The following is a 14776-nucleotide window of genomic DNA, read 5'->3' on the forward strand; positions in this document are numbered from 1 at the left end:
AGACGAGCTCCGGGCAGCGGAGAAACAGGTGCTCCAGGGTCTCATCATCAGTCCCACATACAGCACACACCCGTGAAAACCTCTCTGCATCCACATGAGATAAAACCACACCGGTGAAGATCCGCCGGTGGCGAATCTTAAACTCTGTGGCGAAGACCGCAGGCCCAGCAAAGCGGAGGTCCACCCGGCACCAAATGTCCCCTGTCTCCCAGCCAGGGAACAGCTGCCCCCACACCACCTCCGCCGTTGGCGGCCGCCGCACCTCCTGAATCAGTAGTTGGTACCATTTCTTGGGCGTCATGAAAGCCAGTGACGTGGGAGGGCCATCCCCCAGCAGATGGAACTCAGGAAGGGAGACGTCCGGACTGCCATGCTCACTCCGCCGGGCCGTAGATCCCCGCCTCAGAGCCAGCACCCAGGAGCCCGGGAGGGCCGCCTCCACCCTGGAACACCAGCGCGCCACGGCCCTGAAACTCTGAAACACACCATGAGTACGGAGGACACAAGTGACCCGCTCCCCATCAATACCCCCTCCACCAGCCACCAGGTGGCGGACCTGATGGAAACCGCACATTGAGTAGGGGCGAATGGCCATGAGTCGCCCCACCAGGGGCAGACACGGGTTTCGTTTAAGCGGCTGTGCCAATACCTGCTCACGTGTCCCGATGGAGGTCCCAAGGAGCCTGCGGACCCTGCCCCACACCTGAAGCGCCTCCGCAAAAAGAGGATCAAGAAGCTCAAGTTGCGAGGCAGTGGGGACCCCACAGAGGTTAAACAAACCACAGGGCCCACACCGCCCCACCTGCTCATGAAAGAAGTCCAGCCAAAAAGCCAGACCCCCCCCAGCGAGCAGCCTCTGTACCATCTTGATCCTCTGTGCCCTCCATACCGTACCCAAGTCCCTGAGGTTGAGCCCCCCCCGGCTCACTGAATTCACTAAAGTAGCATGAGCGATCTGACTGGGCTTCCCTCCCCAGACAAAGGCACGAATGACGCCACAGAGGCGCTGCATCGTAAGGACAGGGAGGTCATGGACAGCCAGGGTGTGCAGAACAAGGGTGAGCACCAATCTGTTGACAATTTGGACCCTGGCAAGCAGGCGCAGGCCCTTGAGCCGCCAAAAAGCGAGCCTTGCCTGCACCTTATCCATGACCCCCGCCCAGCTCTTATCCCGGGCTGCCCGCATATCAGCGCCCAGGTAAACACCCAGGACCCTGACCGTGCCATCTCCCCGCTGGAAACCCCACCCACGCAGGGAGGGGGCGACCACACCGAAGTATGTCAGCTTGGACTTGGCCAAGTTGACAGAAGCGCCGGAGACACTCTCGAACACTCTTAGGTGTTCCAAGGCCCTCTCTAAATCAGCCTCCGTCCTGACCGTAATGATGACGTCGTCGGCATATAACGAGACCTTGATTTCTCGCCCCAGGGGAGTTGGGATGCCAGCAACGCCACCATCACGGAGGAGGAGGAGGGCCAGGGGCTCGATCGCCACACTGAAGAGGAGAGCAGACAGGGGGCACCCCTGCCTCACCGACCTCTCCAGGGTGAAAGCCTCCGACACCACGCCATTGAGCTTCAATCGGCTCTTCGCACCCCTGTACAGCAGCTCGACCCATCCCACAAAGCACTCGCCAAAGCCAAAATGGCGGAGAAGGCCAAACAGGTACGGATGATGTACCCTATCGAACGCTTTTTGGAGGTCGACCGACAGCATCACCCCACCATCCTCTACCATTGCCCCAATCGCACAGCGGGTCGAGAGAATGTTGTCAACAATCTCTCGACCCTCAATGCCATACGACTGGGCATGGCCGATGATGGTGGGGGCGACAGCCCTCAACCTGTTTGCCACCACCTTGGCGAGCACCTTGTAGTCCACGCCGAGTACTGTCAGGGGCCTATAGTTGGCCAAGTCCCGCCTGTCACCACCTCCCTTGTAGATAAGAGAGATAGCACCCTCAGCCATGGCCCCCGGCAACTCACCCCGACGCTGAACCTCCTCAAAAACCCCCAGCAGAACCGGAGCCAGCCGCTCGCGGTGCGCCTGGTAGAGTTCCCCAGTCAGTCCATCCAGCCCCGGGCTCTTGTTGCGCCCCAGGCCCCCAATCGCAGCCTCCACCTCCTGGAGTGTGAAGGGAGCATCGCAGGCCACCCGATCCTCCGCACTCAACCGCACATCTACAACAGAAAGAAGAGCTTCAGAGCACGCAGCCACACTTGTGTCCAGGGCAAAGGCGCGGGCAAAATGGTCCCTCGCCACTCTAACCACAGCCCGGGCTCCACCCACCACCGTGCCCTCAGCATCCAACACCTCTGTGATGTAGCACCTCGACTGGCGGCGCTTTTCAGCTGCCTTGTAGTATGCCACACAGTCTTCCCCATTTGTTAAAAAACTTGCCCTGCTCCGCACAGCGGCCCCCCTGCACCTCTCCCTGACAAACTCCTTTAGCTGCTCAGTGAGGCTGATGCTGCGATCGTGAGGCCAGGCAGGGTCTGAAGCAATCCTATGTAATTCAAGCTCCAGCTCCGCTCGCAGATCAGCCTCACGCACCCTCCCAGCCGCCTTTTTAGCCCTCCCAAGTTTTACTGCGAGTGATTTTATGCGGCGCTTTACACCCACCCACCAGTCAAGCACATCATCCACCAGGAAGATTTCATGAGGGAGACCGCCGACTAACGCCCCCAATGCCTTTTTAAAAAGACAATCGTTCAGCAGACCCGTATTAAAACACCACACACCCCCCCCCCTGGGCCCGGTGGGCCCGAGGGTGAAGGTGAGGTGTCTGTGGTCGCTGAACGAATTGTCACCATACTCACTACCAGTCACACAATCAATCACTCCTCCTGCGGCAAGGCAGAGGTCGATCCTGGACAGCTGCAGCACAGACCGGTAGACTCGATACCATGAGTAGACTCGGGCTCCCAGGTTTGCCACCCTCCAGGCATCTACCAGGTCAGCCTCACGCATGAGCTGGTACAACGCCTGCCTGCCACGGTCGGGGTGAAGGGGGCCACCTCTGCCCTGATCCAGGGCAGACAACTTAGTGTTGAAGTCCCCAACCCACAGGCAGTCAGCGTTGCACCACTGAGATAGGCCTTCAAAAAAGACCACCCGCTCAGCGATGTCAGTAGGGGCATACACGCATCCCAGCCTGTACTGCCGGCCCTCCAACTGAAAGTCCAGGATCAACACTCTGCCGGCCTCATCCCTCCACACACATACGACATCAGAGACGACACCGGGGCGGAACAGCACAGCGACACCCCGTGACCGGTCCAAGCCAGATGAATGGAAAACCAGCCCCGGCCACAGGGCCTCCACACTCTGGACCACCCCAGCGTCCCACCACGTCTCCTGTAAACACAGAACATCACATGCAAACTGATTAAACACATTCACACATTTGGCATGGGAGCGCAGCCCCCTAATGTTACATGTTAGGATGCGGAGCATGGCAAGCTACAGTAGAAAAAAAATAGAAAACACAACCCTATGAAAGTTATCCCATAGTCTTATTAACCCCAGCTTGGGACCCATAGGGGGTCTTCCCCAGCCTAGCCGCTCTGTTCTTTTTGAGACCAAGTTTGGAAGAAGCCTGCTTCCTCGCCACCCCCGATGTCACAAAATCCATGTCTATGTCCTCCTCCAAATCCACCCCTCCAGAAGCGCCTAGCTCCAGCTCCGCAACCAAGGGAACAGTGACTTCCTCTTGAGGGGGGTGGGCATAGCCCCCCTCCACCTGATGGCTGACGCCCGCCCCTGCTCCTTGCAGAACAGCCTCTTCACCAGCCAGGCGCACGTCCAGGCTGGACCTAGTCTTGCATGGGGCGAGGGACTCCTGAGATTCCCCCGGGCTGAGGGCCTCTGTGGCCACAGCTGGTGATAAGGGGCCCCAAGCTGTCCTCTCAACTCCAGCCTCTCCACCAGCAAACTCTTGCTCCCACTCAAGGGAGGCGACGTCTTCCTCTACGGCTCTCTCCTCCTCCATGCTGCTGCCCTCACTCTCCTGACAGATGCACTCAGCCAGGGGGTTTGAGCAGATGGAGCATCTGGTGTTAGGTCGCTCCTTAGCTTGCCTGCTCTCTGTTTTTTTCCCACACTCGCGTGCGTAGTGTCCCTGCTCCTGACACCGGAAACAACGGAACTCAGGGCAGGCCTTGAGGACATGGCCAGGCTGCAGGCAAAGCCTACAAACCTGAGCCTGCCTATCATGGACCACCCTGTAGAACTCCGGTCCCATTGCAGTCATGAAGCGGGCTGAATAGGGGAGAGATTGGACTTTTTCAGTGAACTTTACTTTTAGGTATCTCGTTCCATCTGTAATGCTGGTTCCCGGCCACATACGACGCCGGACCTCTGTCACCGGCGAGACACCCCACCCTTTTAGTTTGTCCAAAATCTCCCCATCAGTAATGTATGCGGGGAGGTGTATGAAAGAGACCACTAATTCATCATTTGCCAAAGGTTTAGCCAAGACTGCAGTGTCACCGATTGTAAAGCCATCTAGCAGCTTGGCTTTGCCCTTTGCATTTGACATCGTCACTTCATATTTCTTTTGGCCCACTGGTATACAGGCCAAAAGCCCCCCGCAACCCAGCCTTATACCTGCCATTAGCTCCAACACAGTGACTGCCGTACCCCCTACTAATTCAACACTCACCGTGAGCTCTTTTTTGTAGTCCAGGGTCGGTCCAGCCACTGTTCTGCTGGGCTTAGTCAGTCCAGCTGTCTCGCTGTCTCCTCTGCTGCCCTTTTCGGGTGCATTAGTTCCAGCCTTATCCCTGGGCGGCCCTGACGAGCTCACCCACTGTTTGTCTGGGGAAACCACAGTCTCCAAAGGCTGCCCAGCGTCCACCTCCGGTGGTTCCCTCGCTCCTTTCCATTCTCCCACACCATCCACATCCTTATTTCCAGGCATAGCTAGTATGCTATGCCCTTCTGCCTCCATCACAATCTCCCCCACACACGATTTATCCACCAAATGATCCACCACTGCTGTTTCCTTCAAGCAGCCATCCTCCGTCTCTCCCTCCTTTCCTCCTCTCCTCCTTTCGTTTTCCTCCCGTGAAGCAATTTCGGTCACGGGGCCAACTCCTCCTCTCCTCTCATTAGCATCCTTGCTAGCTTCAAAATTAGCCACTGCTCCAGAGCTAGCATTAGCCCCAGAGCTAGCGGCGTTTTTAGCGCCGTTTTCCGGCCGAGAAACCCCGTTTTTCGCCGGAAAAACGGGCTGTTGTAGGGCAGTGGCTTTCTCTGTGGCTGCCCCAACTCCGACACCACCGATCGCCGCTTTTGGCCGCGTCCGGGCCGCGATCTCCGCTGATCTCCGCCGCCGTATTGATTCGGCTTTTGCGTCGGCCATTACGGCCCGGTAGCTCCCCCAAACGGCCTTAAAACTGCCGCGTGGGGGGCACAAACAAAACAAAAACCTGCTGACTAGCTAGCAAATAGTCCACAAGCACAAAATCCACAACAAAACGTGGTCAAAAAAGCCAATAAATACAAAAAAAGTCGAGATAATCAGGAGCTCTCTCCAACACGTACTCTCACACCAAGGGCCTGGTTAGTACTTGGACGGGTGACCGCCTGGGAATACCCGGTGCTGTAAGCCTTTTCACTTTGCCGCTGCTTCAGCGGGTAGACAGTTTTGAAAAAGAGAGCAGCTCGTCTCTGCACTTTGAAATGTGTCATTTGCACTCATTTACTTACTTATTTTTAGCCCAACCCTTTTCCTAAACCTAACCCAGTAGTTTTGTTGCCTGAACCTAACCAAAGGATGACTGCTTCACAACGTTACCCACGCGTTTAACCTCATGTGACTCAAGTCAGGTGACTCACTTCATGTGATTTATGTCACATTGTTAAGGGTCCGGTACGCCTGTCCCTTCAACTTATGTGGTTTTGGGACAACTGACAAGGGACCTCTTTTGTCGTGTAGGTATGAGGACATGTTGCAGCATTGGTTGTGTTTCCTCGACATCTACTGTTGCTACCTCTTTAGACAAAGCCGAGGTTACAGCATCTTTAAAAGGGATGCTCCTGCGGGCCCCTGTGGCTTACGGCCATACCACCCTGAACGCGCCCGATCTCGTCCGATCTCGGAAGCTAAGCAGGGTCGGGCCTGGTTAGTACTTGGATGGGAGACCGCCTGGGAATACCAGGTGCTGTAAGCTTTTTCACTTTGCCGCTGCTTCAGCGGGTAGACAGTTTTGAAAAAGAGAGCAGCTCGTCTCTGCACTTTGAAATGTGTCATTTGCACTCATTTACTTACTTATTTTTAGCCCAACCCTTTTCCTAAACCTAACCCAGTAGTTTTGTTGCCTGAACCTAACCAAAGGATGACTGCTTCACAACGTTACCCACGCGTTTAACCTCATGTGACTCAAGTCAGGTGACTCACTTCATGTGATTTATGTCACATTGTTAAGGGTCCGGTACGCCTGTCCCTTCAACTTATGTGGTTTTGGGACAACTGACAAGGGACCTCTTTTGTCGTGTAGGTATGAGGACATGTTGCAGCATTGGTTGTGTTTCCTCGACATCTACTGTTGCTACCTCTTTAGACAAAGCCGAGGTTACAGCATCTTTAAAAGGGATGCTCCTGCGGGCCCCTGTGGCTTACGGCCATACCACCCTGAACACGCCCGATCTCGTCCGATCTCGGAAGCTAAGCAGGGTCGGGCCTGGTTAGTACTTGGATGGGAGACCGCCTGGGAATACCAGGTGCTGTAAGCTTTTTCACTTTGCCGCTGCTTCAGCGGGTAGACAGTTTTGAAAAAGAGAGCAGCTCGTCTCTGCACTTTGAAATGTGTCATTTGCACTCATTTACTTACTTATTTTTAGCCCAACCCTTTTCCTAAACCTAACCCAGTAGTTTTGTTGCCTGAACCTAACCAAAGGATGACTGCTTCACAACGTTACCCACGCGTTTAACCTCATGTGACTCAAGTCAGGTGACTCACTTCATGTGATTTATGTCACATTGTTAAGGGTCCGGTACGCCTGTCCCTTCAACTTATGTGGTTTTGGGACAACTGACAAGGGACCTCTTTTGTCGTGTAGGTATGAGGACATGTTGCAGCATTGGTTGTGTTTCCTCGACATCTACTGTTGCTACCTCTTTAGACAAAGCCGAGGTTACAGCATCTTTAAAAGGGATGCTCCTGCGGGCCCCTGTGGCTTACGGCCATACCACCCTGAACACGCCCGATCTCGTCCGATCTCGGAAGCTAAGCAGGGTCGGGCCTGGTTAGTACTTGGATGGGAGACCGCCTGGGAATACCAGGTGCTGTAAGCTTTTTCACTTTGCCGCTGCTTCAGCGGGTAGACAGTTTTGAAAAAGAGAGCAGCTCGTCTCTGCACTTTGAAATGTGTCATTTGCACTCATTTACTTACTTATTTTTAGCCCAACCCTTTTCCTAAACCTAACCCAGTAGTTTTGTTGCCTGAACCTAACCAAAGGATGACTGCTTCACAACGTTACCCACGCGTTTAACCTCATGTGACTCAAGTCAGGTGACTCACTTCATGTGATTTATGTCACATTGTTAAGGGTCCGGTACGCCTGTCCCTTCAACTTATGTGGTTTTGGGACAACTGACAAGGGACCTCTTTTGTCGTGTAGGTATGAGGACATGTTGCAGCATTGGTTGTGTTTCCTCGACATCTACTGTTGCTACCTCTTTAGACAAAGCCGAGGTTACAGCATCTTTAAAAGGGATGCTCCTGCGGGCCCCTGTGGCTTACGGCCATACCACCCTGAACACGCCCGATCTCGTCCGATCTCGGAAGCTAAGCAGGGTCGGGCCTGGTTAGTACTTGGATGGGAGACCGCCTGGGAATACCAGGTGCTGTAAGCTTTTTCACTTTGCCGCTGCTTCAGCGGGTAGACAGTTTTGAAAAAGAGAGCAGCTCGTCTCTGCACTTTGAAATGTGTCATTTGCACTCATTTACTTACTTATTTTTAGCCCAACCCTTTTCCTAAACCTAACCCAGTAGTTTTGTTGCCTGAACCTAACCAAAGGATGACTGCTTCACAACGTTACCCACGCGTTTAACCTCATGTGACTCAAGTCAGGTGACTCACTTCATGTGATTTATGTCACATTGTTAAGGGTCCGGTACGCCTGTCCCTTCAACTTATGTGGTTTTGGGACAACTGACAAGGGACCTCTTTTGTCGTGTAGGTATGAGGACATGTTGCAGCATTGGTTGTGTTTCCTCGACATCTACTGTTGCTACCTCTTTAGACAAAGCCGAGGTTACAGCATCTTTAAAAGGGATGCTCCTGCGGGCCCCTGTGGCTTACGGCCATACCACCCTGAACACGCCCGATCTCGTCCGATCTCGGAAGCTAAGCAGGGTCGGGCCTGGTTAGTACTTGGATGGGAGACCGCCTGGGAATACCAGGTGCTGTAAGCTTTTTCACTTTGCCGCTGCTTCAGCGGGTAGACAGTTTTGAAAAAGAGAGCAGCTCGTCTCTGCACTTTGAAATGTGTCATTTGCACTCATTTACTTACTTATTTTTAGCCCAACCCTTTTCCTAAACCTAACCCAGTAGTTTTGTTGCCTGAACCTAACCAAAGGATGACTGCTTCACAACGTTACCCACGCGTTTAACCTCATGTGACTCAAGTCAGGTGACTCACTTCATGTGATTTATGTCACATTGTTAAGGGTCCGGTACGCCTGTCCCTTCAACTTATGTGGTTTTGGGACAACTGACAAGGGACCTCTTTTGTCGTGTAGGTATGAGGACATGTTGCAGCATTGGTTGTGTTTCCTCGACATCTACTGTTGCTACCTCTTTAGACAAAGCCGAGGTTACAGCATCTTTAAAAGGGATGCTCCTGCGGGCCCCTGTGGCTTACGGCCATACCACCCTGAACGCGCCCGATCTCGTCCGATCTCGGAAGCTAAGCAGGGTCGGGCCTGGTTAGTACTTGGATGGGAGACCGCCTGGGAATACCAGGTGCTGTAAGCTTTTTCACTTTGCCGCTGCTTCAGCGGGTAGACAGTTTTGAAAAAGAGAGCAGCTCGTCTCTGCACTTTGAAATGTGTCATTTGCACTCATTTACTTACTTATTTTTAGCCCAACCCTTTTCCTAAACCTAACCCAGTAGTTTTGTTGCCTGAACCTAACCAAAGGATGACTGCTTCACAACGTTACCCACGCGTTTAACCTCATGTGACTCAAGTCAGGTGACTCACTTCATGTGATTTATGTCACATTGTTAAGGGTCCGGTACGCCTGTCCCTTCAACTTATGTGGTTTTGGGACAACTGACAAGGGACCTCTTTTGTCGTGTAGGTATGAGGACATGTTGCAGCATTGGTTGTGTTTCCTCGACATCTACTGTTGCTACCTCTTTAGACAAAGCCGAGGTTACAGCATCTTTAAAAGGGATGCTCCTGCGGGCCCCTGTGGCTTACGGCCATACCACCCTGAACGCGCCCGATCTCGTCCGATCTCGGAAGCTAAGCAGGGTCGGGCCTGGTTAGTACTTGGATGGGAGACCGCCTGGGAATACCAGGTGCTGTAAGCTTTTTCACTTTGCCGCTGCTTCAGCGGGTAGACAGTTTTGAAAAAGAGAGCAGCTCGTCTCTGCACTTTGAAATGTGTCATTTGCACTCATTTACTTACTTATTTTTAGCCCAACCCTTTTCCTAAACCTAACCCAGTAGTTTTGTTGCCTGAACCTAACCAAAGGATGACTGCTTCACAACGTTACCCACGCGTTTAACCTCATGTGACTCAAGTCAGGTGACTCACTTCATGTGATTTATGTCACATTGTTAAGGGTCCGGTACGCCTGTCCCTTCAACTTATGTGGTTTTGGGACAACTGACAAGGGACCTCTTTTGTCGTGTAGGTATGAGGACATGTTGCAGCATTGGTTGTGTTTCCTCGACATCTACTGTTGCTACCTCTTTAGACAAAGCCGAGGTTACAGCATCTTTAAAAGGGATGCTCCTGCGGGCCCCTGTGGCTTACGGCCATACCACCCTGAACACGCCCGATCTCGTCCGATCTCGGAAGCTAAGCAGGGTCGGGCCTGGTTAGTACTTGGATGGGAGACCGCCTGGGAATACCAGGTGCTGTAAGCTTTTTCACTTTGCCGCTGCTTCAGCGGGTAGACAGTTTTGAAAAAGAGAGCAGCTCGTCTCTGCACTTTGAAATGTGTCATTTGCACTCATTTACTTACTTATTTTTAGCCCAACCCTTTTCCTAAACCTAACCCAGTAGTTTTGTTGCCTGAACCTAACCAAAGGATGACTGCTTCACAACGTTACCCACGCGTTTAACCTCATGTGACTCAAGTCAGGTGACTCACTTCATGTGATTTATGTCACATTGTTAAGGGTCCGGTACGCCTGTCCCTTCAACTTATGTGGTTTTGGGACAACTGACAAGGGACCTCTTTTGTCGTGTAGGTATGAGGACATGTTGCAGCATTGGTTGTGTTTCCTCGACATCTACTGTTGCTACCTCTTTAGACAAAGCCGAGGTTACAGCATCTTTAAAAGGGATGCTCCTGCGGGCCCCTGTGGCTTACGGCCATACCACCCTGAACGCCCGATCTCGTCCGATCTCGGAAGCTAAGCAGGGTCGGGCCTGGTTAGTACTTGGATGGGAGACCGCCTGGGAATACCAGGTGCTGTAAGCTTTTTCACTTTGCCGCTGCTTCAGCGGGTAGACAGTTTTGAAAAAGAGAGCAGCTCGTCTCTGCACTTTGAAATGTGTCATTTGCACTCATTTACTTACTTATTTTTAGCCCAACCCTTTTCCTAAACCTAACCCAGTAGTTTTGTTGCCTGAACCTAACCAAAGGATGACTGCTTCACAACGTTACCCACGCGTTTAACCTCATGTGACTCAAGTCAGGTGACTCACTTCATGTGATTTATGTCACATTGTTAAGGGTCCGGTACGCCTGTCCCTTCAACTTATGTGGTTTTGGGACAACTGACAAGGGACCTCTTTTGTCGTGTAGGTATGAGGACATGTTGCAGCATTGGTTGTGTTTCCTCGACATCTACTGTTGCTACCTCTTTAGACAAAGCCGAGGTTACAGCATCTTTAAAAGGGATGCTCCTGCGGGCCCCTGTGGCTTACGGCCATACCACCCTGAACACGCCCGATCTCGTCCGATCTCGGAAGCTAAGCAGGGTCGGGCCTGGTTAGTACTTGGATGGGAGACCGCCTGGGAATACCAGGTGCTGTAAGCTTTTTCACTTTGCCGCTGCTTCAGCGGGTAGACAGTTTTGAAAAAGAGAGCAGCTCGTCTCTGCACTTTGAAATGTGTCATTTGCACTCATTTACTTACTTATTTTTAGCCCAACCCTTTTCCTAAACCTAACCCAGTAGTTTTGTTGCCTGAACCTAACCAAAGGATGACTGCTTCACAACGTTACCCACGCGTTTAACCTCATGTGACTCAAGTCAGGTGACTCACTTCATGTGATTTATGTCACATTGTTAAGGGTCCGGTACGCCTGTCCCTTCAACTTATGTGGTTTTGGGACAACTGACAAGGGACCTCTTTTGTCGTGTAGGTATGAGGACATGTTGCAGCATTGGTTGTGTTTCCTCGACATCTACTGTTGCTACCTCTTTAGACAAAGCCGAGGTTACAGCATCTTTAAAAGGGATGCTCCTGCGGGCCCCTGTGGCTTACGGCCATACCACCCTGAACACGCCCGATCTCGTCCGATCTCGGAAGCTAAGCAGGGTCGGGCCTGGTTAGTACTTGGATGGGAGACCGCCTGGGAATACCAGGTGCTGTAAGCTTTTTCACTTTGCCGCTGCTTCAGCGGGTAGACAGTTTTGAAAAAGAGAGCAGCTCGTCTCTGCACTTTGAAATGTGTCATTTGCACTCATTTACTTACTTATTTTTAGCCCAACCCTTTTCCTAAACCTAACCCAGTAGTTTTGTTGCCTGAACCTAACCAAAGGATGACTGCTTCACAACGTTACCCACGCGTTTAACCTCATGTGACTCAAGTCAGGTGACTCACTTCATGTGATTTATGTCACATTGTTAAGGGTCCGGTACGCCTGTCCCTTCAACTTATGTGGTTTTGGGACAACTGACAAGGGACCTCTTTTGTCGTGTAGGTATGAGGACATGTTGCAGCATTGGTTGTGTTTCCTCGACATCTACTGTTGCTACCTCTTTAGACAAAGCCGAGGTTACAGCATCTTTAAAAGGGATGCTCCTGCGGGCCCCTGTGGCTTACGGCCATACCACCCTGAACGCGCCCGATCTCGTCCGATCTCGGAAGCTAAGCAGGGTCGGGCCTGGTTAGTACTTGGATGGGAGACCGCCTGGGAATACCAGGTGCTGTAAGCTTTTTCACTTTGCCGCTGCTTCAGCGGGTAGACAGTTTTGAAAAAGAGAGCAGCTCGTCTCTGCACTTTGAAATGTGTCATTTGCACTCATTTACTTACTTATTTTTAGCCCAACCCTTTTCCTAAACCTAACCCAGTAGTTTTGTTGCCTGAACCTAACCAAAGGATGACTGCTTCACAACGTTACCCACGCGTTTAACCTCATGTGACTCAAGTCAGGTGACTCACTTCATGTGATTTATGTCACATTGTTAAGGGTCCGGTACGCCTGTCCCTTCAACTTATGTGGTTTTGGGACAACTGACAAGGGACCTCTTTTGTCGTGTAGGTATGAGGACATGTTGCAGCATTGGTTGTGTTTCCTCGACATCTACTGTTGCTACCTCTTTAGACAAAGCCGAGGTTACAGCATCTTTAAAAGGGATGCTCCTGCGGGCCCCTGTGGCTTACGGCCATACCACCCTGAACGCGCCCGATCTCGTCCGATCTCGGAAGCTAAGCAGGGTCGGGCCTGGTTAGTACTTGGATGGGAGACCGCCTGGGAATACCAGGTGCTGTAAGCTTTTTCACTTTGCCGCTGCTTCAGCGGGTAGACAGTTTTGAAAAAGAGAGCAGCTCGTCTCTGCACTTTGAAATGTGTCATTTGCACTCATTTACTTACTTATTTTTAGCCCAACCCTTTTCCTAAACCTAACCCAGTAGTTTTGTTGCCTGAACCTAACCAAAGGATGACTGCTTCACAACGTTACCCACGCGTTTAACCTCATGTGACTCAAGTCAGGTGACTCACTTCATGTGATTTATGTCACATTGTTAAGGGTCCGGTACGCCTGTCCCTTCAACTTATGTGGTTTTGGGACAACTGACAAGGGACCTCTTTTGTCGTGTAGGTATGAGGACATGTTGCAGCATTGGTTGTGTTTCCTCGACATCTACTGTTGCTACCTCTTTAGACAAAGCCGAGGTTACAGCATCTTTAAAAGGGATGCTCCTGCGGGCCCCTGTGGCTTACGGCCATACCACCCTGAACACGCCCGATCTCGTCCGATCTCGGAAGCTAAGCAGGGTCGGGCCTGGTTAGTACTTGGATGGGAGACCGCCTGGGAATACCAGGTGCTGTAAGCTTTTTCACTTTGCCGCTGCTTCAGCGGGTAGACAGTTTTGAAAAAGAGAGCAGCTCGTCTCTGCACTTTGAAATGTGTCATTTGCACTCATTTACTTACTTATTTTTAGCCCAACCCTTTTCCTAAACCTAACCCAGTAGTTTTGTTGCCTGAACCTAACCAAAGGATGACTGCTTCACAACGTTACCCACGCGTTTAACCTCATGTGACTCAAGTCAGGTGACTCACTTCATGTGATTTATGTCACATTGTTAAGGGTCCGGTACGCCTGTCCCTTCAACTTATGTGGTTTTGGGACAACTGACAAGGGACCTCTTTTGTCGTGTAGGTATGAGGACATGTTGCAGCATTGGTTGTGTTTCCTCGACATCTACTGTTGCTACCTCTTTAGACAAAGCCGAGGTTACAGCATCTTTAAAAGGGATGCTCCTGCGGGCCCCTGTGGCTTACGGCCATACCACCCTGAACGCGCCCGATCTCGTCCGATCTCGGAAGCTAAGCAGGGTCGGGCCTGGTTAGTACTTGGATGGGAGACCGCCTGGGAATACCAGGTGCTGTAAGCTTTTTCACTTTGCCGCTGCTTCAGCGGGTAGACAGTTTTGAAAAAGAGAGCAGCTCGTCTCTGCACTTTGAAATGTGTCATTTGCACTCATTTACTTACTTATTTTTAGCCCAACCCTTTTCCTAAACCTAACCCAGTAGTTTTGTTGCCTGAACCTAACCAAAGGATGACTGCTTCACAACGTTACCCACGCGTTTAACCTCATGTGACTCAAGTCAGGTGACTCACTTCATGTGATTTATGTCACATTGTTAAGGGTCCGGTACGCCTGTCCCTTCAACTTATGTGGTTTTGGGACAACTGACAAGGGACCTCTTTTGTCGTGTAGGTATGAGGACATGTTGCAGCATTGGTTGTGTTTCCTCGACATCTACTGTTGCTACCTCTTTAGACAAAGCCGAGGTTACAGCATCTTTAAAAGGGATGCTCCTGCGGGCCCCTGTGGGCCCCTGTGGCTTACGGCCATACCACCCTGAACGCGCCCGATCTCGTCCGATCTCGGAAGCTAAGCAGGGTCGGGCCTGGTTAGTACTTGGATGGGAGACCGCCTGGGAATACCAGGTGCTGTAAGCTTTTTCACTTTGCCGCTGCTTCAGCGGGTAGACAGTTTTGAAAAAGAGAGCAGCTCGTCTCTGCACTTTGAAATGTGTCATTTGCACTCATTTACTTACTTATTTTTAGCCCAACCCTTTTCCTAAACCTAACCCAGTAGTTTTGTTGCCTGAACCTAACCA

The 14776-nt window shown here is 51.8% G+C and overlaps 16 non-coding genes across 16 annotated transcripts; all 16 read left to right on the top strand.

The window, feature by feature from the left end:
* Window positions 1–6058: 6058 nt before the first annotated feature.
* Window positions 6059–6177, top strand: LOC119887000. Its single transcript, XR_005441582.1, has one exon. It is a non-coding gene; the product is annotated as a 5S ribosomal RNA (ribosomal RNA).
* Window positions 6178–6620: 443 nt separating this feature from the next.
* Window positions 6621–6739, top strand: LOC119887004. The gene has a single exon (XR_005441585.1). It is a non-coding gene; the product is annotated as a 5S ribosomal RNA (ribosomal RNA).
* Window positions 6740–7182: 443 nt separating this feature from the next.
* On the top strand, window positions 7183–7301 carry LOC119887005. Its single transcript, XR_005441586.1, has one exon. It is a non-coding gene; the product is annotated as a 5S ribosomal RNA (ribosomal RNA).
* A 443-nt stretch (window positions 7302–7744) lies between these two features.
* On the top strand, window positions 7745–7863 carry LOC119887006. Its single transcript, XR_005441587.1, has one exon. It is a non-coding gene; the product is annotated as a 5S ribosomal RNA (ribosomal RNA).
* A 443-nt stretch (window positions 7864–8306) lies between these two features.
* Window positions 8307–8425, top strand: LOC119887007. Its single transcript, XR_005441588.1, has one exon. It is a non-coding gene; the product is annotated as a 5S ribosomal RNA (ribosomal RNA).
* Window positions 8426–8868: 443 nt separating this feature from the next.
* On the top strand, window positions 8869–8987 carry LOC119887012. The gene has a single exon (XR_005441593.1). It is a non-coding gene; the product is annotated as a 5S ribosomal RNA (ribosomal RNA).
* Window positions 8988–9430: 443 nt separating this feature from the next.
* LOC119887016 lies at window positions 9431–9549 on the top strand. Its single transcript, XR_005441597.1, has one exon. It is a non-coding gene; the product is annotated as a 5S ribosomal RNA (ribosomal RNA).
* A 443-nt stretch (window positions 9550–9992) lies between these two features.
* LOC119887008 lies at window positions 9993–10111 on the top strand. Its single transcript, XR_005441589.1, has one exon. It is a non-coding gene; the product is annotated as a 5S ribosomal RNA (ribosomal RNA).
* A 443-nt stretch (window positions 10112–10554) lies between these two features.
* LOC119887013 lies at window positions 10555–10671 on the top strand. Its single transcript, XR_005441594.1, has one exon. It is a non-coding gene; the product is annotated as a 5S ribosomal RNA (ribosomal RNA).
* A 443-nt stretch (window positions 10672–11114) lies between these two features.
* LOC119887009 lies at window positions 11115–11233 on the top strand. Its single transcript, XR_005441590.1, has one exon. It is a non-coding gene; the product is annotated as a 5S ribosomal RNA (ribosomal RNA).
* A 443-nt stretch (window positions 11234–11676) lies between these two features.
* Window positions 11677–11795, top strand: LOC119887010. The gene has a single exon (XR_005441591.1). It is a non-coding gene; the product is annotated as a 5S ribosomal RNA (ribosomal RNA).
* A 443-nt stretch (window positions 11796–12238) lies between these two features.
* Window positions 12239–12357, top strand: LOC119887027. The gene has a single exon (XR_005441607.1). It is a non-coding gene; the product is annotated as a 5S ribosomal RNA (ribosomal RNA).
* Window positions 12358–12800: 443 nt separating this feature from the next.
* Window positions 12801–12919, top strand: LOC119887028. The gene has a single exon (XR_005441608.1). It is a non-coding gene; the product is annotated as a 5S ribosomal RNA (ribosomal RNA).
* Window positions 12920–13362: 443 nt separating this feature from the next.
* On the top strand, window positions 13363–13481 carry LOC119887011. Its single transcript, XR_005441592.1, has one exon. It is a non-coding gene; the product is annotated as a 5S ribosomal RNA (ribosomal RNA).
* A 443-nt stretch (window positions 13482–13924) lies between these two features.
* Window positions 13925–14043, top strand: LOC119887001. Its single transcript, XR_005441583.1, has one exon. It is a non-coding gene; the product is annotated as a 5S ribosomal RNA (ribosomal RNA).
* A 453-nt stretch (window positions 14044–14496) lies between these two features.
* LOC119887003 lies at window positions 14497–14615 on the top strand. Its single transcript, XR_005441584.1, has one exon. It is a non-coding gene; the product is annotated as a 5S ribosomal RNA (ribosomal RNA).
* Window positions 14616–14776: the final 161 nt, after the last annotated feature.

The sequence above is a fragment of the Micropterus salmoides genome, unplaced genomic scaffold (assembly GCF_014851395.1).
Source record: "Micropterus salmoides isolate LMB-PRFRI ecotype aquatic unplaced genomic scaffold, ASM1485139v1 Ms_hic_scaffold_4, whole genome shotgun sequence".
Classification (NCBI taxonomy): Eukaryota; Metazoa; Chordata; class Actinopteri; order Centrarchiformes; family Centrarchidae; genus Micropterus; species Micropterus salmoides.